This window comes from Podarcis melisellensis (genome assembly GCF_964234715.1).
Source record: "Podarcis melisellensis genome assembly, chromosome: 15".
NCBI lineage: Eukaryota > Metazoa > Chordata > Lepidosauria > Squamata > Lacertidae > Podarcis > Podarcis melisellensis.
Genome location: NC_138532.1, coordinates 34,632,089 through 34,650,456, shown reverse-complemented (window position 1 = coordinate 34,650,456; position 18,368 = coordinate 34,632,089). Strand labels below are relative to the sequence as shown.

General features: G+C 46.0%; 1 protein-coding gene and 1 long non-coding RNA gene across 12 annotated transcripts in view; one reads left to right on the top strand and one right to left on the bottom strand.

The window, feature by feature from the left end:
- The window catches only part of LOC309358025, a 33,797-nt gene extending 20,784 nt beyond the window's left edge, over positions 1–13,013 (top strand). For both annotated transcript variants that reach the window (XR_014163279.1, XR_014163280.1), the window contains 3 exons: positions 5,359–5,534; positions 8,053–8,196; positions 12,504–13,013. This is a non-coding gene — a long non-coding RNA (uncharacterized lncRNA). The remainder of the gene's footprint in view (positions 1–5,358; positions 5,535–8,052; positions 8,197–12,503) is intronic.
- Positions 1–18,368, bottom strand: part of AUTS2 (activator of transcription and developmental regulator AUTS2) — a 667,021-nt gene that overhangs the window by 222,238 nt on the left and 426,415 nt on the right. The gene's annotated exons all lie outside the window — the stretch shown is intronic.

The following is an 18,368-nucleotide window of genomic DNA, read 5'->3' as shown; positions in this document are numbered from 1 at the left end:
TGGTTGGACAATGTTCTTGAAACTACCAACATGAATTTGACGAAACTGGGAGAGGCAGTGGAAGACAGGAGTGCCTGGCATGCTCTAGTCCATGGGGTCACGAAGAGTCAGACACAACTAAATGACTAAACAACAACAACAACAATCATATGACCTCTTAAGTCCTCTTCAGGGTTGGGGGACCTTTTTCCAGCCTAAGTGTCACAGTCCCTTGTGGTAAATTTTCTGAGGGCCACATGCTAATATGGGGTGGGGTGAAAGGCAAAAGTAGGTGGACCAATGAATGGTACTCTCACAGCTTTCTGCAGTGGGCTCCATTCCAGCCATGTCCCCACCTGTATCTTTCCATCTTCCAAGCAGGGAAGCAAGATACCTTAGTACAGCCATCAGTGGATGGACCAACTCTTTGAACCAGTTTAAGGCACATTCATGCATACCTTGAACAGATGCTGGCTTCCAACATTAAAGAGAAGTTAACATATAAGCCTACCCACAGTTTGGAGCAGAAGGTGACATTTGCAGAGCGTAGCATTGTTGTTTTACAATGACACCAGGTGGGTGCATCGTTCAATGGCTATTGCAAGGGGAACAGAAAAAGAAAAAGAAAACGCACTTTCATATTTCAAATCCATTTATCATTGACACCTAAAACCTTCCGCAGCTCAGATCGGGAATTGTAATGCACCTCTCTCTCCCGCTCTAAGAAATCTGAAGGAACTGGAGGGGGAAGCCCCCCACAGACCTCATCTAATGCTCTCCTTGCTACTAACAATATTCTCAGTCATCTATCTGGCAATGACGAGCTGACAGCTTAGGAAAAGGGCAAAGATTAGATTTTAGCTGCACAATTAGATCGTTGCTTCTAAAGGGGGAAGCAGGGAATTACCTTACAGATGAAAACAGACGCAGGCAAGGAACACACCAGCATGAGTGGTGGAATGAATGGTCCTCCTTTGAGAAAGAGTCCTTTACAGCTTTGAGGCTTGCTAGCATATCAGCCCGGCTAGCCCAGCTGACAAGGAGAACAGCCGAACCATTTCACCAGCGTTTTAGACCCCATATGCACCATAAATTTAAAGCAGTCAGCATCATACCACATTAAACAGTCAAGACTTCCCCCAAAGAATCCTGGGAACTGTAATTTGTTAAGGGTGCTGAGAGTTGTTAGGAGACTCCCATCTCCCCTCAAGGGGTTACAATCCCCAGAGTGGATTAACAACAAATCACTCTTCTTAAGAAACTCTGGGAATTGTAGCACTGTGAAGGGAACAGGAGTCTCCTAACAGCTAACAGCAGTCTTAACCAAACTAAAGTTCCTAGAATGCTTTAGGGGGAAGCCATGGTGATTGCAGTGGTATAATAGTGTTTCAAGTCTACGGTGCAAGTGTAGCAAAGCTGTGACTATATTAGCCAGTTTTGCCAAATATATACAGTCATACCTTGGTTTTCAAACAGCCTAGTTCTCAAATGTTTCCCAAATGATTGAAACCCAGAAGTGACTGTTCTGGTTTCAGAATGTTCTTTTGGAAGCCAAATGTCCAATGGGGCTTCTGCAGCTTCTGCAGGAGCTTCCTGCAGCCAATCAGAAGCCACACTTGGGTTTTGGAAGGTGAACAAACTTCTGGAACAGATTCTGTTCAACTTCCAAGGTACGACTGTACCTTTTTTCCCATATAACAATAGCATTTTTTGCATTCTATTTCTATATAAGCCCACAGAGGGTATTGGTTGTTTATTGATTATCTTTTTGGTGTATTCTATACTTTGGTGAAACTCAGACCTAGAAACAGAGCTAAGAATGAGAGCAGGGAGGCACCAAAACCCTTTGTGCTCAAACATGGTCCTTGGGGAACATGGATATATACTCCAAATTTCCCTGTTGATCATGGCCAATCCCAGTCCAATGATCCTAGTGCCTGAAGATGGGGGATAAATTCAAAGCAGCTCACATTTAAAGGTTAACCTACCTAATCGGCACTTTCTGACACATTCTGAGAACCATAACATCCCTCCAAATTTGCACTTCTCTGAATTTTGCAATGTTCTTCTCCAGCCCAGAAATGTGTACATGAAATGCATATACTGGGATGAAATGTGCATTAAAATGCATAGATCAGTGAAAACAACATACAAACATACTTTCTGTTTGTGAAACTGCATGTGAAAATCTACATATTAGGTGAAATTTCAAACGAATAAAAAATTTTAATGAGGACTTAGAATCATAGAATTGCAGGCTTGGAAGGGATCCTGAGGCTCATCTAGTCCAAACAGGAATCTCAACTGAAGCATCGATGACAGATGGCCATCCAACCTCTGCTTAAAAAATCTCCAAGGAAAGAGAGTCCACCAACTTCCAAGGGAGTCCTAAATTGCAACCTGATGTGGAAATCCATATACAGTTGTACCTTGGATCTTGAACGCCTTGGCTCTCAAACAAATCGGCTCCCAAACGATCAAATCCCAGAAGTGAGTGTTCTGGTTTTCAAATGTTCTTTTGGAAGCTGAATGTCCAACGGGGTTTCTGTGGCTCCCGATTAGCTGCGGGAGTTTCCCGCAGCCAATCAGAAGACGCGCTTTGGTTTCCGAATGTTTTGGAAGTCGAATGGATTTCTGGAATGGATTCAATTCAACTTCCAAGGGACGACTGTAATTTAACTTAAGTTGGGCAGGGAATGAGAAATTGAAAGAAACCAAAACTGACAGATTCACTCTTCCCCAGTCACTATTACCCCTGTCTGCATCTGCCTTTGGAGGATGTCTTGTTAAGATGTTTCTTATGAGCTGCTAGAGTTGTCATACTTCAGGGTTCAGCTTCCCTCCCCAGACTCCAGCAGTTAAATCTCTTAGGGGTAGTGGAAAGGGATGGATGCGTTTCGTCCCTATTGCACATGCATCCACATAAAGATAAGGCACGGTGCAGTCTGTGGCCTGCAGTTTCACAAACACTGAAGCTACAGAGATGTATTTTTGAACTGTCAGCCCAATTCCTGGGACAATTTTGCAAGAGCAAATACACTTCTAGCTTCTAAACCACTGGGAGAGGGTTACTTGCAGGCTGAATGAACGCAGAAGGGAGAGGAGAGACCGCAATATGAGATGTTGGAGAATTTGGATGAAAAAAAGGCACAGGAGCAGAAATTGCAAAGTGTCAGGAGTTAAGGTTCCCAGCCTGATAACACAGTAAGCGTGGGTAATTAAAAAGGAGGATTTATTGCAAACACAAAGAGATAGCTCCGGATGGCTCTAACAAAGCCTCCGGTATCTTTACTCATGATGACCCTTCTGAAGACTCCTTCCAGCGCCGACAGAAGATATTGAACTTATGACCCTTACGCTTCTTGTTTTGCTTCCTGTCTAGCAGCCCTCCCATTCGCCAACCCTTTGGACTTATTGGATCAGCTCCAACCTTTTCCTGTTCCGATAGGCTGTCTCTGAGTCTGTCCGTGCCTTTTTGTCTTCCTGTGAGCTTTGGCTGTGTTCTAACCTGCTCTCAGCTACTGCCTTATCGGTAGCTGAGAGCAGTCAGGAAATCTGCAGCTGCCGGCTCTCCCCTGCCTGACATCTAAGCCTCTCTGTTCCTGGCTGCTTTCTGAAGATGGCTGCAAACCTTTGCTAGGAGCTCGCTCATTCTTGACACAAAGGTTTATTTACCCCGTGTTGGCATAGGGTAGACACATGCTGAGCCAGTCAGTGTAGTGGGCAGGCAGCCCTGGACATCTAAGAGAATCTCAGACCTGTTATTGCTCAATTTTGGGTAGCTGAAAGCCACTTGTCCCTCTTTTACATCATGGATGTAAGCTCTGTATTATTTTATTAACACTATTGCTACAAGCCTGTCACGGCCTCCGGCTATAACAATAAACTTCTGAACTAGAACCATTTGTCCCATGTCAGGGATGGAAATAAATCCCAGGAATAAGATCAGTATTTGCTGCTGTTGTTGCTTTCAGTCCTCAAATGAGAAGTATCTGATTACTCCCCAACTCCCATTTGCATTGTGTTTCCTCTGTATTGAAATTAGTGGGATGAAATAATGTAAAAGCAATACAGTGGTACCTCAGGTTAAGAACTTAATTGGTTCCGGAGGTCTGTTCTTAACCTGAAACTGCTCTTAACTTGAAGCACCACTTTAGCTAATGGGGCCTCCTGCTGCTGCTGTGCCGCCGGAGCACAATTTCTGTTCTCACCCTGAAGCAAAGTTCTTAACCCGAGGTACTATTTCTGGGTTAGCAGAGTCTGTAACCTGAAGTGTCTGTAACCTGAAGCGTCTGTAACCCAAGGTACCACTGTATAACTTACATGATGAATTATGTGAATTACTTAATTTTGCTGTAGTGGACAGTAAGGCGAAGTACGCCATTTAGGGCAGAAGAGAAATTGCAGCAGACAAGAAACTGTGATGCATGCAATGAATGCAGCATGAAATGGAAAATGATGCCTTCCCATATCCTTGGCAGTGGCAGAGCATGTGCCCGTGCTGCCCATGGCAGGTGCACTTTGGAGGGGGGCAGGGCACGGAGGGTTCCCTCCCAACTGCGGGATAGCTAATTGGGTACATAGAGCAGTGCGTGCACCCTGCAGCTGGGGCAGAGCAAGCCGCCCATGGGGGCAGAGTGAGCTGCCGATGGCAGACACTCAGCGTGCCACCCACCTGCGACTCCCAAGCTTCCCCCAGCTGTCAAAACAAAGGGGGAAGGGGGGAATGCTTCTGGCAAAGTGGCGCAGCTCCCCCATTCCCCTGATGGCTCGGGGTAGGCTTGGAAGTCACAGGCAGGCAGCACACCAAATGTCACCCCCCTCAGCAAAGACACCAGGGGTGGTCCACCCCCACCGCACCCCCCTTCCTCTGCCCCGATCCTTGGTAATGTGTTCTTGCCTTGGTATCAGAAGCGCATAGTGTTACCACAAACAGACACACACAAAAAGATCAACAGTTGGTTTCAGAAGCAAATGGCATGTGTACCGTATTGACCTGAATGCAGTCTACGGTTTTCTCCTCGAAACTGGCTTATAGGAAACCTATGTGTGGTCTTTATTTGGAGATGGCCTATATTTGGGTAATATGGTATGTTAGCTTTCATTTCCTCCTCCCATTTAGGGGTTCATACAATCCCCAAACAACTGAAGTGCCATATGCAACTTGTAAAACAGGGTTCCATTTACTCAAACATGTTCACACTCTCAAGTATTGTGTCTGCCTTTCATCCTTTGAGATATTTTGCCTCCTGCAAAAACCTCTCTGTTTTCTTTTTACAGGTAAATTAGAATAATATTCTACTCATAATGTGTTTTCCGTATTATCTTTTTAGATGCAAAAATGAGACAATTATCTGCGTGTATTTCTTTCCTTTATAGGGAGAGAGAGAGAGAAGAAACAGTCTCCAGGAGGCAGGAGTGGTTTAGACCAGGAAGGCTATATGTAAAGAGGAATCACATCTTCAGTGTCTCAGACAAAGACCAGAACGGGGACAGAGTTACAGCAGGATCTACACCATCCAGAATCAAACAACACAGAATAGTTATTCTTTGCGGTAGGAAAATATAACATGTCCCTGTTGTGCTCAGAGTGCCATTGCGATTATGTGAACAAAATGGCACACTACCCACTAAAGAAAAGTGAACCTGTCGATTTCAGTTTCTTCTTGTTTAGTTCTCCACATTTCAACATCAGTTTGCATTATATTAAAAAAATCCTTTTGAAATTTCATCAGCATTTGAGTGTGAATTTCTCTGAATATAAACATTTTAGTAGGCTAGGGTCGCCATATTTCAAAAAGTGAAAATACGGACTGTTGAGCTTTTTGTTTTGTTTTGTTTTCGTTGCCCAAAATTGTTGAGCTTTCTTCCCAAAATCTCATTGAGCTTTCTTCCCAAAATAGAATGAGTTGAGCTATTTTTCATGAAATTTGCCAAAATCTACACTACTGGCATGGGCTGCCATACATCCGGATTTTCCTGGACATCTCAGGGATTTCTGCCCGGGCACTGTTTACAAGGACTGAATACCTACTATGTCTGGGAAATTATGGTATGCAATTTTGGCTAACATTTTTTTTTGGGGGGGGGAATGTGACATAATGCATTTTTGAAAGGTGTGGGAGTCAAGGGAGGAGAAGGGATAGTGAATTACCCAAGTGCAGGAACTAAAACCAGGGTTTGCCCCACTTAAGTCTTGAATCTTTGAGCAGAGGTGCAAATGCAGTGGAGCCAAATAAGTGGACAGGAGAGAAATGGTAATAGTCAAAGGCCCAATTGGTCCTCTTTCCCACAACCCCAATGAGATGCCCACAAGCGGGACCTGTATGCAACAGTCTTCTCCTGCTATTGTCTTCCAGTAATTGATATTCAAAGATATGTTGCCTCTGATCCTGGTAGCAATTTATTTATTTATTTATTTATTTATTTATTTATTTATTTATTTATTTATTTTATATACCACCTCTATCTTCCAAGGAGCTCAAGGTGGTATACATGGTTCTCCTCCTCCTCATTGCATCCCCACCCAGACCCTGTGAGGTAGGTTAGGCTAAGAGATTATGACTGGCCCAAAGTCACCCAGGGACCTTCAGGGCTGAGTGGGGATTCAAACCTTGGTCTCCCAGGTCAAAGCCCAACACTCTATATCCGTTACAACCCACTGGTCATTTCTCCCTCCATGACTATGCCTAATCCCCCTTTAAAGCAAATGGAGACCATGTACCATCACCTTAACTTATATTTCCTCCAGGGAGCTCAAGTTCTTAGCCTGACACTCTAACTACTACATGACATTGGTTTCATTATGGAGCAGAATGCAATAATTTTTGCTGGGACTTTGCACCAGATCAGACCAAATCTGAGATCCCAAATAGAACCGAATTTGGATAGACATGGGATTTGGCTGGATAAGGATGGAGCAGCTCTGCATCAACCTCACTCAGTTTGAGTCCATTACTGGAGTGAACTGGAGTGAACTGGGGCGAACTGGGGCTGTCAAATAGGGGGTGGTCTCATGGTAGGTGAGGAGAATGAGATATATCTCCTTTCCTTCTCCCAACTGCATGTTTAACCAGGGTTTAAAACTCTGGGTAAACATACAGTCTGGAGGTGGGTGGAAGGGAAGGCATGTCTCCTTCTCCTTACCCCTTCCAACCCCATGACTTTGCAAGGCTTGCTTTGGGGCTTGGATCCATGTCAAGCTTGCCCCAGATTACCCCAGGTCAGATCAAGCCCTGAATATGATTTGAATTTGTGCATGTGTGTGTTAGGTAAAGGTAAAGGGACCCCTGACCATTAGGTCCAGTCACAGACGACTGGGGTTGCGACGCTCATCTCACTTTATTGGCCGAGGAGGCCAGCGTACAATGTCCAGATCAGGTGCCCAGCATGACTAAGCCGCTTCTGGCAAATCAGAGCAGCACACAGAAATGCTGTTTACCTTCCTGCCAGAGCGATACATATTTATCTACTTGCACTTTGACGTGCTTTTGAACTGCTAGGTTGGCAGGAGCAGGGACCGAGCAATGGGAGCTCACCCCATCATGGGGGTTCGAACCGCCGACCTTCTGATTGGCAAATCCTAGGCTCTGTGGTTTAACCCACAGCGCCACCTGCATCCCAATGCATGTGAATGTTATGTCCTTCCATATGTCTGTTCTGAATTTAGTGGTACTGGATGACACACTGGGGTGATAGATAAAAATGGATGCATGTAACGGGTTAAAATAACACATAGGCCCTTCTGCTTTTTTCTCCCACCCCAACCGTGTTGTGATCCGTAAGAAATCACCCTGAACATTTGCTTCTTTCTTCTCTGCCTGTGAAGCCAATTGCTTTGATTGCAGCGATACGAGATTGCCGGGATGACTTGCCCTTGCTTGCGAAGCAAATGGAACATGCTAATAGAACTTATCACATTACCCGATGCAGAAGTGCCATAGCTCATTACTTTAAGATAAAGGGATATCATTGCGGACGGGAAGCAGGATTGACTTTCGGAGGCCCGACTTGATGATGATTTAATCAACTGCTCTCTTTCACTTCTCATCTCTGCGCCTGTCGGTTTCGCAGGTGCCGTTAAATGAGACACTCAGAAAGGGAGCGCAGGGAGAGAAATTGCTGTCATTACTTCTCAAGAAAGAAAGTATGCAAATCCTCGACAGACAGATTGCGTTCATAATGGGCCCAGTAAAATACAAGGAGCACGCTTGACAGGTGAGGGCAAGTTATTTGTACGTCCTTAAAGGGAAGCAACTGTCCTCATTTAGAAATTGTGCTTGAGAAGGTGGGGGGAGAGGGAAATGGCAGGTGAAAACCAGGCATTGCAGATCAGAAGCTGGGAAGGGAGTCCTCTAATGCCAGGGTGGGGAAATCTCAGACGCAGGGGCCAAATGCAGCCCTCCAGACCTCTTCATCTGGCTTCCATTGGCCCTGCTTCCAGTGTTTTTCCAGCCATAACATGTCCCAGAGTGCCTTGAGTGTGTGTAGAATCTAGCCCATTAGCATCTGCTGATCTGTCCATTTTTGCCTCTGAACCTTGCTCAGACTCCTGGCATGTGGACCCCAGAAGCTTGTCCGGAAGGGAATGTGGCCCTCAAGCTTAACAAATAACACTCCTCCTCCTCTAATACAACACCATGGTGTGGCAAGCATTACTGCTTGCTAATCACCCTCCTTTTATGCATTCCGGCCAACAATGAAAGTGGGAGAATTTTTGTCACAGCTCTTGCAAAAAGACTGTTGTCATATAGGATGCATTAACAGAGGTATACTGTCCAGATCAAGGGAAATAATATGATCACTCGATGCTGCCTTAGTCAGACCATGCCTGGACTACTGTGTCCAGTTCTGGGCACCACAATTTAAGAAAGATGTTGACAAGCTGGAACATGTACAAAGGAGAGCGACCAAGATAATGAAGGGCCTGGAAACCAAGCCTTTTGAGGAATGGTTAAAGGAGCTGGGGATGTTTAGCCTGGGAAAGAGGAGATGGAGAGGAGGTAGGATTTTGTTGTTGTTTAGTCATGTGCTGGTCCCGGGGGGGGGGGGGTGTTACTGCTACCGTAGTCAAGGTTCAGTCCTGAGTCACTAGCCTGGAAATAGTCCACAAGATGAGAGGCAAGGTCCGAAACAGGGAGCCGGGCGGGGACAGGAACACTCGAAGATCAGAAGCAGGAAGCCAGATGGGGAACAGGAACGCTGGAAGGTCAGAAGCAGGAAGCCGGGCAGGGAACAGGAACACTGGAGGAACAGGACTGGATGCTGGCCGATACAGTTCTTCAATGATGACGTTGCTCCCGCAACCTGGGACCGGGCTGACTGGCCTTTATCTTCTCTGAGGCCAGGGGCGGTCCCGGCCCCCAGGAGCCCCGCCTCCCTTGGCCTTAAGGCGAGCACTCCTCCTGGGAGAAGCCAGTTCCCTTCGCCTCTCTGCCCTAAGCCTCTGCAGTTCAGGAGAGGCTGAAGGGTTACTGGGCCCCGGGGGAGGCTCACCTGTAGGCACTGAGTCCTCAAGCACCTCTGGGGCCAGAATGGTATCACCTGGTGCCTGCTCCTGAGGATCTGACACAGGTGCAGGCTCCTCAGAATCAAGGCCTTGCCCCAGTTCAGCCGGCCCTGGAGGCGGGGACTCCTGTGCCGGCTGGGATTCCTCCGGTTCACTCTCAGAATCGGAATCCCAGGCCATCACAAGTCATTTAGTTGTGTCTGACTCTTCATGACCCCATGGATCAGAGCACTCCTGTCTTCCACTGCGTCCCGTAGTTTGGTCAAACTCATGTTGGTAGCTTCAAGAACACTGTCCAACCATCTCGTCCTCTGTCGTCCCTTTCTCCTTGTGCCCTCAATCTTCTCAACATCAGGATCTTTTCCAGTCTTCTCTTCTCATGAGGTAGCCAAAGTACTGGAGCCTCAGCTTCAGGATCTGTCCTTCCAGTGAGCACTCAGGGCTGATTTCCTTCAGAATGGAGAGGTTGGATCTTCTTGCAGTCTCCTCCAGCACCATAATTCAAAAGCATAAATTCTTTGGCGATCAGCTTTCTTTATGGTCCAGCCATCTTCAAACATCTAAAGGGTTGTCACATGGAAGATGGAGCAAACTTGTTTTCTCCTGCTCTGGAAATAAGGACTCGAACCAATGACTTCAAGTTACAAGAAAGGAGATTCTGACTAAACATACGGAAAAATTTTCTGACAGTAAGAGCTGTTCGACAGTGGAACAGTCTCCTTCCTTGGAGGTTTTAAAGCAGAGGTTTGAAGGCCATCTATCATGGATGCTTTATCTGAGATTCCTGCATTGCAGGGGGTTGGACTAGATGACTCTTGGATCTCTTCCAAGATTCGAATATATATATATATATATATATATATATATATATATATATATATGCATAAAATAAGTTCACCCACATTTTAGTGTGAATCTGGTCTAATAAACATAGTTTATGGAGAACTGAACTTAGTATTGCGAAAATGAGAAATGGGGGGGAGGAGACCAAAATGGACAGATTCATCCATCCTTATTAAACAGAGACAAGTCCAAGGAAAATAGGGACCGTCTCTGGTCAATGCAAATAGCTGGAACATATGCAAGAGGCACATATATTTTGCATTTAGGTATCAAAGGATGCATGAAGCCAGAACCTCTTTGAAATACAGCACACACACTTGTTCATTCGCTCTGTGGCAGTGGCAGCGGGTGGGGGGTGGGGAAGGGAGAGATGTCAACCTGGCAATTGGTTTGTATGCATACTGCCTGTTTACATCTGTTAGATTTACAGTAATCCTTGCTTTCCCTGAGGTCTTGCATGGACAATTTAAATTATAAATCATCCCAAGAAGATAAAAGCTGCCATAAATAATAAAGAGTAAAATAGATCACAACTATGCCAGTAATGAATTATAAACCAGGAAGAAAGGGTGGGTAGAGGGAGGGAGAAGGGGAAATATGGTACATTTTATAAGATAGGGCTAGATGGAAGAGTTGTTTCCCTGTGTTATTACAATGAGACTGAGACAAATTTAATGGAAATGTGAAACCTGTCGGATATGGATGCCTAACATTCCATCCATGCCTATTCATGTATCACTTTAGCTCAGTTATATGCTGGATGTTGCTGGACTACAACTCCCAGAATCCCTGACCATTGGCTGTGCTGACTGGAGCTGATGGGATCTGGAGTCAAACAACATTTAGAAGACCACAGATGGATTAAACCACATCCCTGGTTTAAAAATGCCCAGGCTGTAAAGTACTATAGTTTTTGAAGGAAACCCACACCCCAAAGAAGAATGCACTCCCTCGGGTTTTTATTGGGTTGTGTCCAACCAAAATCTACTCAAGAAAGACCCATCAAAATTAATGAACCTATGTTAGTCGTGTCTATTAACTTCAATGTGACTACTCTGTATAGGACTAGCATTGGCTACAACCCACTGAGAAGGCCTAGCCCCATGGTTCTTATCTGGGAGACAGGTGCAGTTGGAAAGAACAAAGGAATCACAGAATCATAGAACTGTAGAGCTGAAAAGGACCCCAAGGATCTTCTAGTCAAGAACTTCATCATCTTGGGCACCCTCCTCTGCACATGTTCCAGCTTGTCAGTAGCATTCTTAAACTGTGGCGTCCAGATCTGGACACAGGACCTCAGGTGTGACCATGTCTGAATAGCATGGTACTATTACTTCCCTAGGGATACAGGTGGCGCTGTGGGTTAAACCACAGAGCCTAGGACTTGCCAATCAGAAGGTCGGCGGTTTGAATCCCCGCAATGGGGTGAGCTCCCGTTGCTCGGTCCCAGCTTCTGCCAACCTAGCAGTTCGAAAGCATGTCAAAGTGCAAGTAGATAAATAGGTACTGCTCCGTTGGGAAGGTAAACGGCGTTTCCGTGCGCTGCTCTGGTTCGCCAAAAGCGGCTTAGTCATGCTGGCCACATGACGCGGAAGCTGTACGCCGGCTCCCTTGGCCAGTAAAGCGAGATGAGCGCCGCAACCCAGAGTCGGTCATGACTGGACCTAATGGTCAGGGGTCCCTTTACCTTTACCTTATTACTTCCCTAGATTTGGACACTATACTTCTGTTGTTGCAGCCTAAAATAGCATTAGTGTTTTGTTTTTTATTTTAGGTTTTGTTTTGTTTTGCTGCTGCTGCTTCACAGTGTTGACTCCTGTTAAGCTTGTGGTCTACTAATATCCCTAGATCCTTTTCACATGTACCACTGGCAAGCCATGTGTTCCCCATCCTTTATTTGTGCATCTGATTATTCCTGCCTAGGTGCAGAACCTTACATCTGTCTTTATTGAAATTCATGTTGTTTGTTGAAGTCTAGTTCTCCAACCTGTTAAGGTCATTTTGAATCCTGACTCTGTCTTCTGAGGTATTAACTACCTTTCCCAGTTTTGTGTCATCTGCAAATCTGATGGGCATCCTCACAATCCCTTCATCCAAGTCATTTATAAATTTGTTGAACAACACCAGGACCAGGACAGAACCCTGTGGCATCTTGCTTGCCACTTTTTTCCAGGACGATCAAGAACCATTGATGAGCACTATTTGGTTTTAACCAGTCATCCAGCTACAAACCACTTATCTCAAATCACTGAAATGCACCAATCCTACTGGTGGGGAAGGGAAAACACTCCAATTTCTGGATTTAAAACCTGAAACTCCCCTTGTCAAATCTTAATTTCTGGAGGACTAGATTTGAAGGTAAAACAGAGGAACAAGAAGACAACAGAATAGGGAAAATGAAGAAACCTGCCCTTTCTGAAATCTACAACACCCCTCTAAATTCAAGCTATATGTGGGCCTGTTGCAGCATGCAATAGCAACACACAATATTCTCCTCTTATGATCATCCACAGGCTTCAGCATGCCTATGAGCAAATGGCAAAAGTCCCACATGAACTTCCCATCTACGTGGGGTTTGCAGCCATTCCTGCTAGACACAGCCTCTGGAAATGTAACCTCATGTCGCCAATGCAATAAGATTCAGAATCTCTATTGTACTGATTAAATCCTGCTGAAAGCCAAACACAGCAACCCATTACTACTACTACTACTACTACTACTACTACTACTAATAATAATAATAATAATTTATTGCTTATATCCTGCCCATCTGGCTGGGTTTCCCCAGCCACTCTGGGCGGTTTCCAACAGGAAATTAAAAATACATTAAGACATCAGTCATTAAAAACCTCCCTAAACAGGGCTGCCTTCAGATGTCTTCTAAACGTCAGATAGTTGTTTATTTCTTTGACATCTGATGGGAGGGCGTTCCACAGGGTGGGCGCCACTACCCAGAAGACGCTCTGCCTAGTTCCCTGTAACCTCACTTCTCGCAGTGAGGGAACCACCAGAAGCTCTTGGTGCTGGACCTCAGTGTTCTGGTTGAACGATGGAGGTGGAGACGCTCCTTCAGGTATACTGGGCTGAGGCCATTTAGGACTTTAAAGGTCAGCACCAACACTTTGAATTGTGCTCGGAAACATACTGGGAGCCAATGGAGGTCTTTCAAGACCGATGTTATGTGGTCTCGGTGTCCGCATACATAAATGCATACATACATACAACTGACCATGAAATGAAGGAAAACCACCCCACTTGAGGTGGCAGCGTTTGCTTATCTACATTGGGAACAGGTGTTTGAGTGTAGATCTATGTCAGGTATGGGTGTTGGGGGGAATCAAATCATGCCAGGCAAGTACAGACCTCAGGAGATTCCAGATGGCTATTTCCTCCCTATGGGTGGGAGCAAAGGAGCCAACTCCTAGGGACCAAGTTCCCTTTGCCCCCTCCGATAAAATATTTCAGGCAGCTGCCCCATAAAAGTTGATGGACATTGCCATTAAAAATGGTATGCATGTTCCACGTCTTGTGACCAATTATGCATGGCTGGGCTTACTTGCCCCCCATATTTTATTCAAGTTGGAACCCCAGGGTGGGAGGCAAGCAGCAGCATCTCCTCTTCGCCAGGAGTCCACCATATAGGTGGGAGCCTGATGAGATGGAGGCAGATTCAGTCTTCAAGAAGCAGACCACAGCTGTTGTTGCCACCACATCTTAGGCAGCTTGTGATGCATTCCTTGGAGGCCAGATCTGCAGCCCTTGTGTATTCCGCTGCCTGAGGTGGTCACCTCACCTTGCCTCATGGGCGGGCCAGCCCCAGGAGACACAGATTCTGCCCTTTATTCATGAGGTAGCAAATGAGCGCTTCACATTCTTTAACCCCAAACCCAGCTATTCTTCAAGATTTGCAATTCTCCACATTTCACAATGCAGTTCTCTGGCTAAGTAATTTGTACAGAATAAGGCATACATGTGCAAAAAAATTGTGCAGGACTTAGCAGGGAAAGGGTCCTTTGCTACCTTGTAAACAGCAACCAGGGTGGCACAAGGTGTAGGGGAGAAATCAGATTCAGTTCACCTTTAAATGCAGATCTACCACATTTGTGGTTTCCAAAACAGGACACAAACTGAAATGCAGACATCCTTTGAAATTCACTCCCCCTCCCATTTTTATTTTTGCAATGCATATGAAAAGGGGATATGCCAACCTAGCAGTTCGAAAGCACCTCCGGGTGCAAGTAGCATATGCCAACCTAGCATATGCCAACCTAGCAGTTCGAAAGCACCTCCGGGTGCAAGTAGATAAATAGGGACCGCTTACCAGCGGGAAGGTAAACGGTGTTTCCGTGTGCGGCTCTGGCTCGCCAGAGCAGCGATGTCACGCTGGCCACGTGACCCGGAAGTGTCTTTGGACAGCGCTGGCCCCTGGCCTCTTAAGTGAGATGGGCGCACAACCCCAGAGTCTGTCAAGACTGGCCTGTACGGGCAGGGGTACCTTTACCTTTATGAAAAGGGGAAGTGTGCTTAAAAATGACACATTAGTGAAAGTAGCATATGAAAAATGCATTCTATTGGGGAAAATTGCATACAAAATGTGTGAATTAGTAGAAACTAATTCTAAAGTTCTGGTGGATTTTTCAGGAGGACCTTTAAAATAATAATAATTGCAAACGGATGTCTAAATCACTGAAGCATAGAATTGCAAAGTTGGAAGGGGGCCGAAGGGACATTGATTGATTGATTGATTGATTGATTGATTGACTGACTGATTGATATGTGTGCTTTTCTTTATGTAAATCTACCAAAAAATAATAATAAAATAAAATAGGATTAAGGGGCTTTCTTGGGATGGCAGAAGGCATGTGTGCTGTGTCCTGTTGGTGTAGTGGTGGCCGACATGCTTTGAGCGGCGGGGGGGGGGGGGACAAAAAATTGAGGTCAAGGAGGGTCAGTGAAAAATGTTAATATTTTCATCTGAGGATTTTTTTTGGGGGGAGGGGGTTTCAGATGGAATTTACCATAACTCAATTCCGGCACCTCTCAGAAGGATGCCATTGCCATTTTCAGAGAATAAGGGAGGCATTCATGGTGAATTCTGGTACCTAGTACCTATTTCTCTAGAAAAATAGCCATGGGAATGTTAGAGGGTATGTGACTCCCTCTGAGAGCCTTTTTGACTTGAGAGTGTGGTACGTACTGTTATGTATTCAGTGGCCTGTGTTTGCCTGAGCTTGAGTCTGGACTAAGGATTCTGAGCCCCTGTGTTCTGATTCGATATATGATATCCAATCACAGAACATTTAAGGATTTGGGCCTCTGCCATTGGTCCTTAAACTCTGAGTCATGATTTGCAGCTTGGAAGTTTAGACAGTCAATCACGTTGGGAGTGGGAGTGGCCCAGGCCTTCAGAAATGCATATAAGCAGTTGCTTTGTGCCTGTTGTCTAGGTCTCTTAGTTCAGTAAAGGTTCTTGCTGTTATCACTGTGTTTTGCCTCATGGGAACCCAGCTACACTTCACATATGTTCTAAACAAATAAAATAATAATAATCTATCTTGGTCCATGGGAGCTTCCTCAGTTTCTAAGTTCTCCCTCCTTGAGAATTTTAACTCAGCCTGGCAATTGGAACCTTTTACCAGATGCATTTGTACGGCTGCTACAAATTCCGACCACGGCGCTATCTGCGTTTCTGGTCTGATACAGAAATGCAGTGCCACTTTAAAAGAAGCAGCAGCAGCACGAGAATCAGCAGGCAGAGATGCTCAGAGACCTGAAGGAGTTAAAGCCTGCAAAACAACCGGCGGTCCCAGGACATCTTGAAGGATGGCTGCCACCGCCGCCACAGTCAGACATGACAGAGCCAATTTGACAGGCTGCCATCAAGGGCCTTCCTAAGAAGCCTCGCGCCCTGATGGTTTCCTGATGTGAACAGCCACATTGCAAAATGGCTTTCCTCTCCTGCTGCCTTTGCCTCCATCTGCTGCTGGGCCCCGGCACCGGCGGCCGCCTGCCTGTCACAGCATGCATTAAAATTAGCCGGGGAGGAGGCACTCCGTCGTGCTAATTACATTTTAATCATTGGAAATGTGTTGGCAAATCAAGCTTCGATTGCCATCTCGGAGCCTGCACTCCTCCAGCAGTGCGCAGGGCCTGCCTGCATTAGCCGAGGCCTGCTGGGCCTAGTTCATTCGCACAAGATAGAAGAGGAGGCCTCGCGGCGCACCGCTGAGAATGCTTTGGCACATTATTAGAAAGCCACAAGGCATGTTTCAAATCATCGCTGTGTGAGATCTGCTCATTCTCACATCCCTGGGTAGCCCCGGCAACTGGCTGCACGCTTTCGCTGCAGACTTCGAACGCCGGCGTTTACCTCCCAAAATGGTTGCCGTGTGAGTGATAGCATAAAATAAAACAACAACAACAACAATGGTGTTCAGTGGGAGGAACAGTATGCTCCAAGTGTTCCCATCGACAACGGACAGTGCCTATTTTGCAGTCCCTCCCCGTCTGCCCCAATTTTGGCATTTTACAGAGGATGCTTTGTTAAGACAGATTTGTGGGAGACAAGGATCTCGGTGGGTTCTACTTGTGATGGTTCTATATCTTTTCTGGGATCAGAGGTGGCCCGATTCTAAATTTCAGTCCCTGAGGATCAAAAGCAGCAGAGCACCTGTAGTCCTGCTTGCAGGCTTTTCATCAGCAACTGCTTAGCCACTAGAGAAACAGAAGGAAGAACTAGACAGGCCTTTGACCCAATGATAATAATAATGGTTTCCCCAGCTGCTTACAGCATATATAAAATCATAATAAAATATCAGACATTGAAAACTTCCCGCTACAGGGCTTACTTCAGATGTCTTCTGAAAGTTGTGCAGTTCTTTATCTCCTTGACATCTGAAGAGAGGGTGTTTCACAGGGCAGGTGCCACCACTGAGAAGGCCCTCTGCCTGGTTTCTTGTAACTTTTCTTCTTGCAATGAGGGAACCAAAAGAAGACCCTCAGATGAGGACCTCAAGTGTTTGGGCTGAACGATGGTGGTGGAGACATTCCTTCAGGTATACTGGGCCAAGGCTGATCCAATTTGGCTCTTATGTGTGGTTAGAGTGCCAGAGTAGGCCCTGGGAGACCAGACAGGGCCTGCCTGCCCATGAGGCAAGGTGAGGCGACTGCCTCAAGTGGCGGAAGTCCACAAGGCGACAACTCCGTAGGTTCCTCACCACCTCTGCCTCTGCTGTCAACAAAGTGCTGCCACCAGCAGCACATGGTTTGGGTGAAATCTCATGAAATCTCAAGTTCTTGAGATATTTCAGCAAGATCTTGGCACTGCCGTTGGTACTTTATGGGTGCCACCATCCAATGTAAGTTAGGGAGGCTTCAGTCATGGTTAGACAGTGTGGCATCTTCCTGTTTTGCCTCAAGCAGCAAAATGGAACATGCTGCCCCTGAGACCAGGGTTCGAATCCCTAGTCTGCTGTGAAGAATACAGGACTACTTTGGTTCAGCCACTGCCTCTCAGGCTAATCTACCTCACAGGGGTGATGTGGGGATTAAATGGGGAGGAGAACTGTCCGTGCCACCTTGAGAAAAAGGCGGGATACGAATGCAACTACAACAACAAAGAACAAAATGGAAGTTGCTAGAGTTGTCATTTAAAACAGGGTGAGTAACAAGATGCTAAAATGTTATCCTAAGCACAGAACATCTCTGGTGCTGTTGCCGCTGATCCCACCAATGGTGGTTCATGGCAGAGAGTAGCTGTGAAAGCTCAGGCTTGATGACCAGGGTCTGCCCTAAGATGCAGCCAAGATGGTCTCCTGCTTCCTCAGCAGTCTCAGCTTCTGTAGCTGGAGTCTGTCAGGGCCCCAGCCTCCCAGGCCAGGAAGAAAAAGGCCTGCAAGGCAGGGACAGGTCTTCTAGGTCTTTATCTGAGTCGGAGAAGAATTTTTAGGTTTGCAAAGCCCACACCTTATTTGAGGCAGTGTTTTGTGATCCCTTGATGTTTGCTTCCATGTTTGGCCTTGGTGAAAAGAGGGAAAGA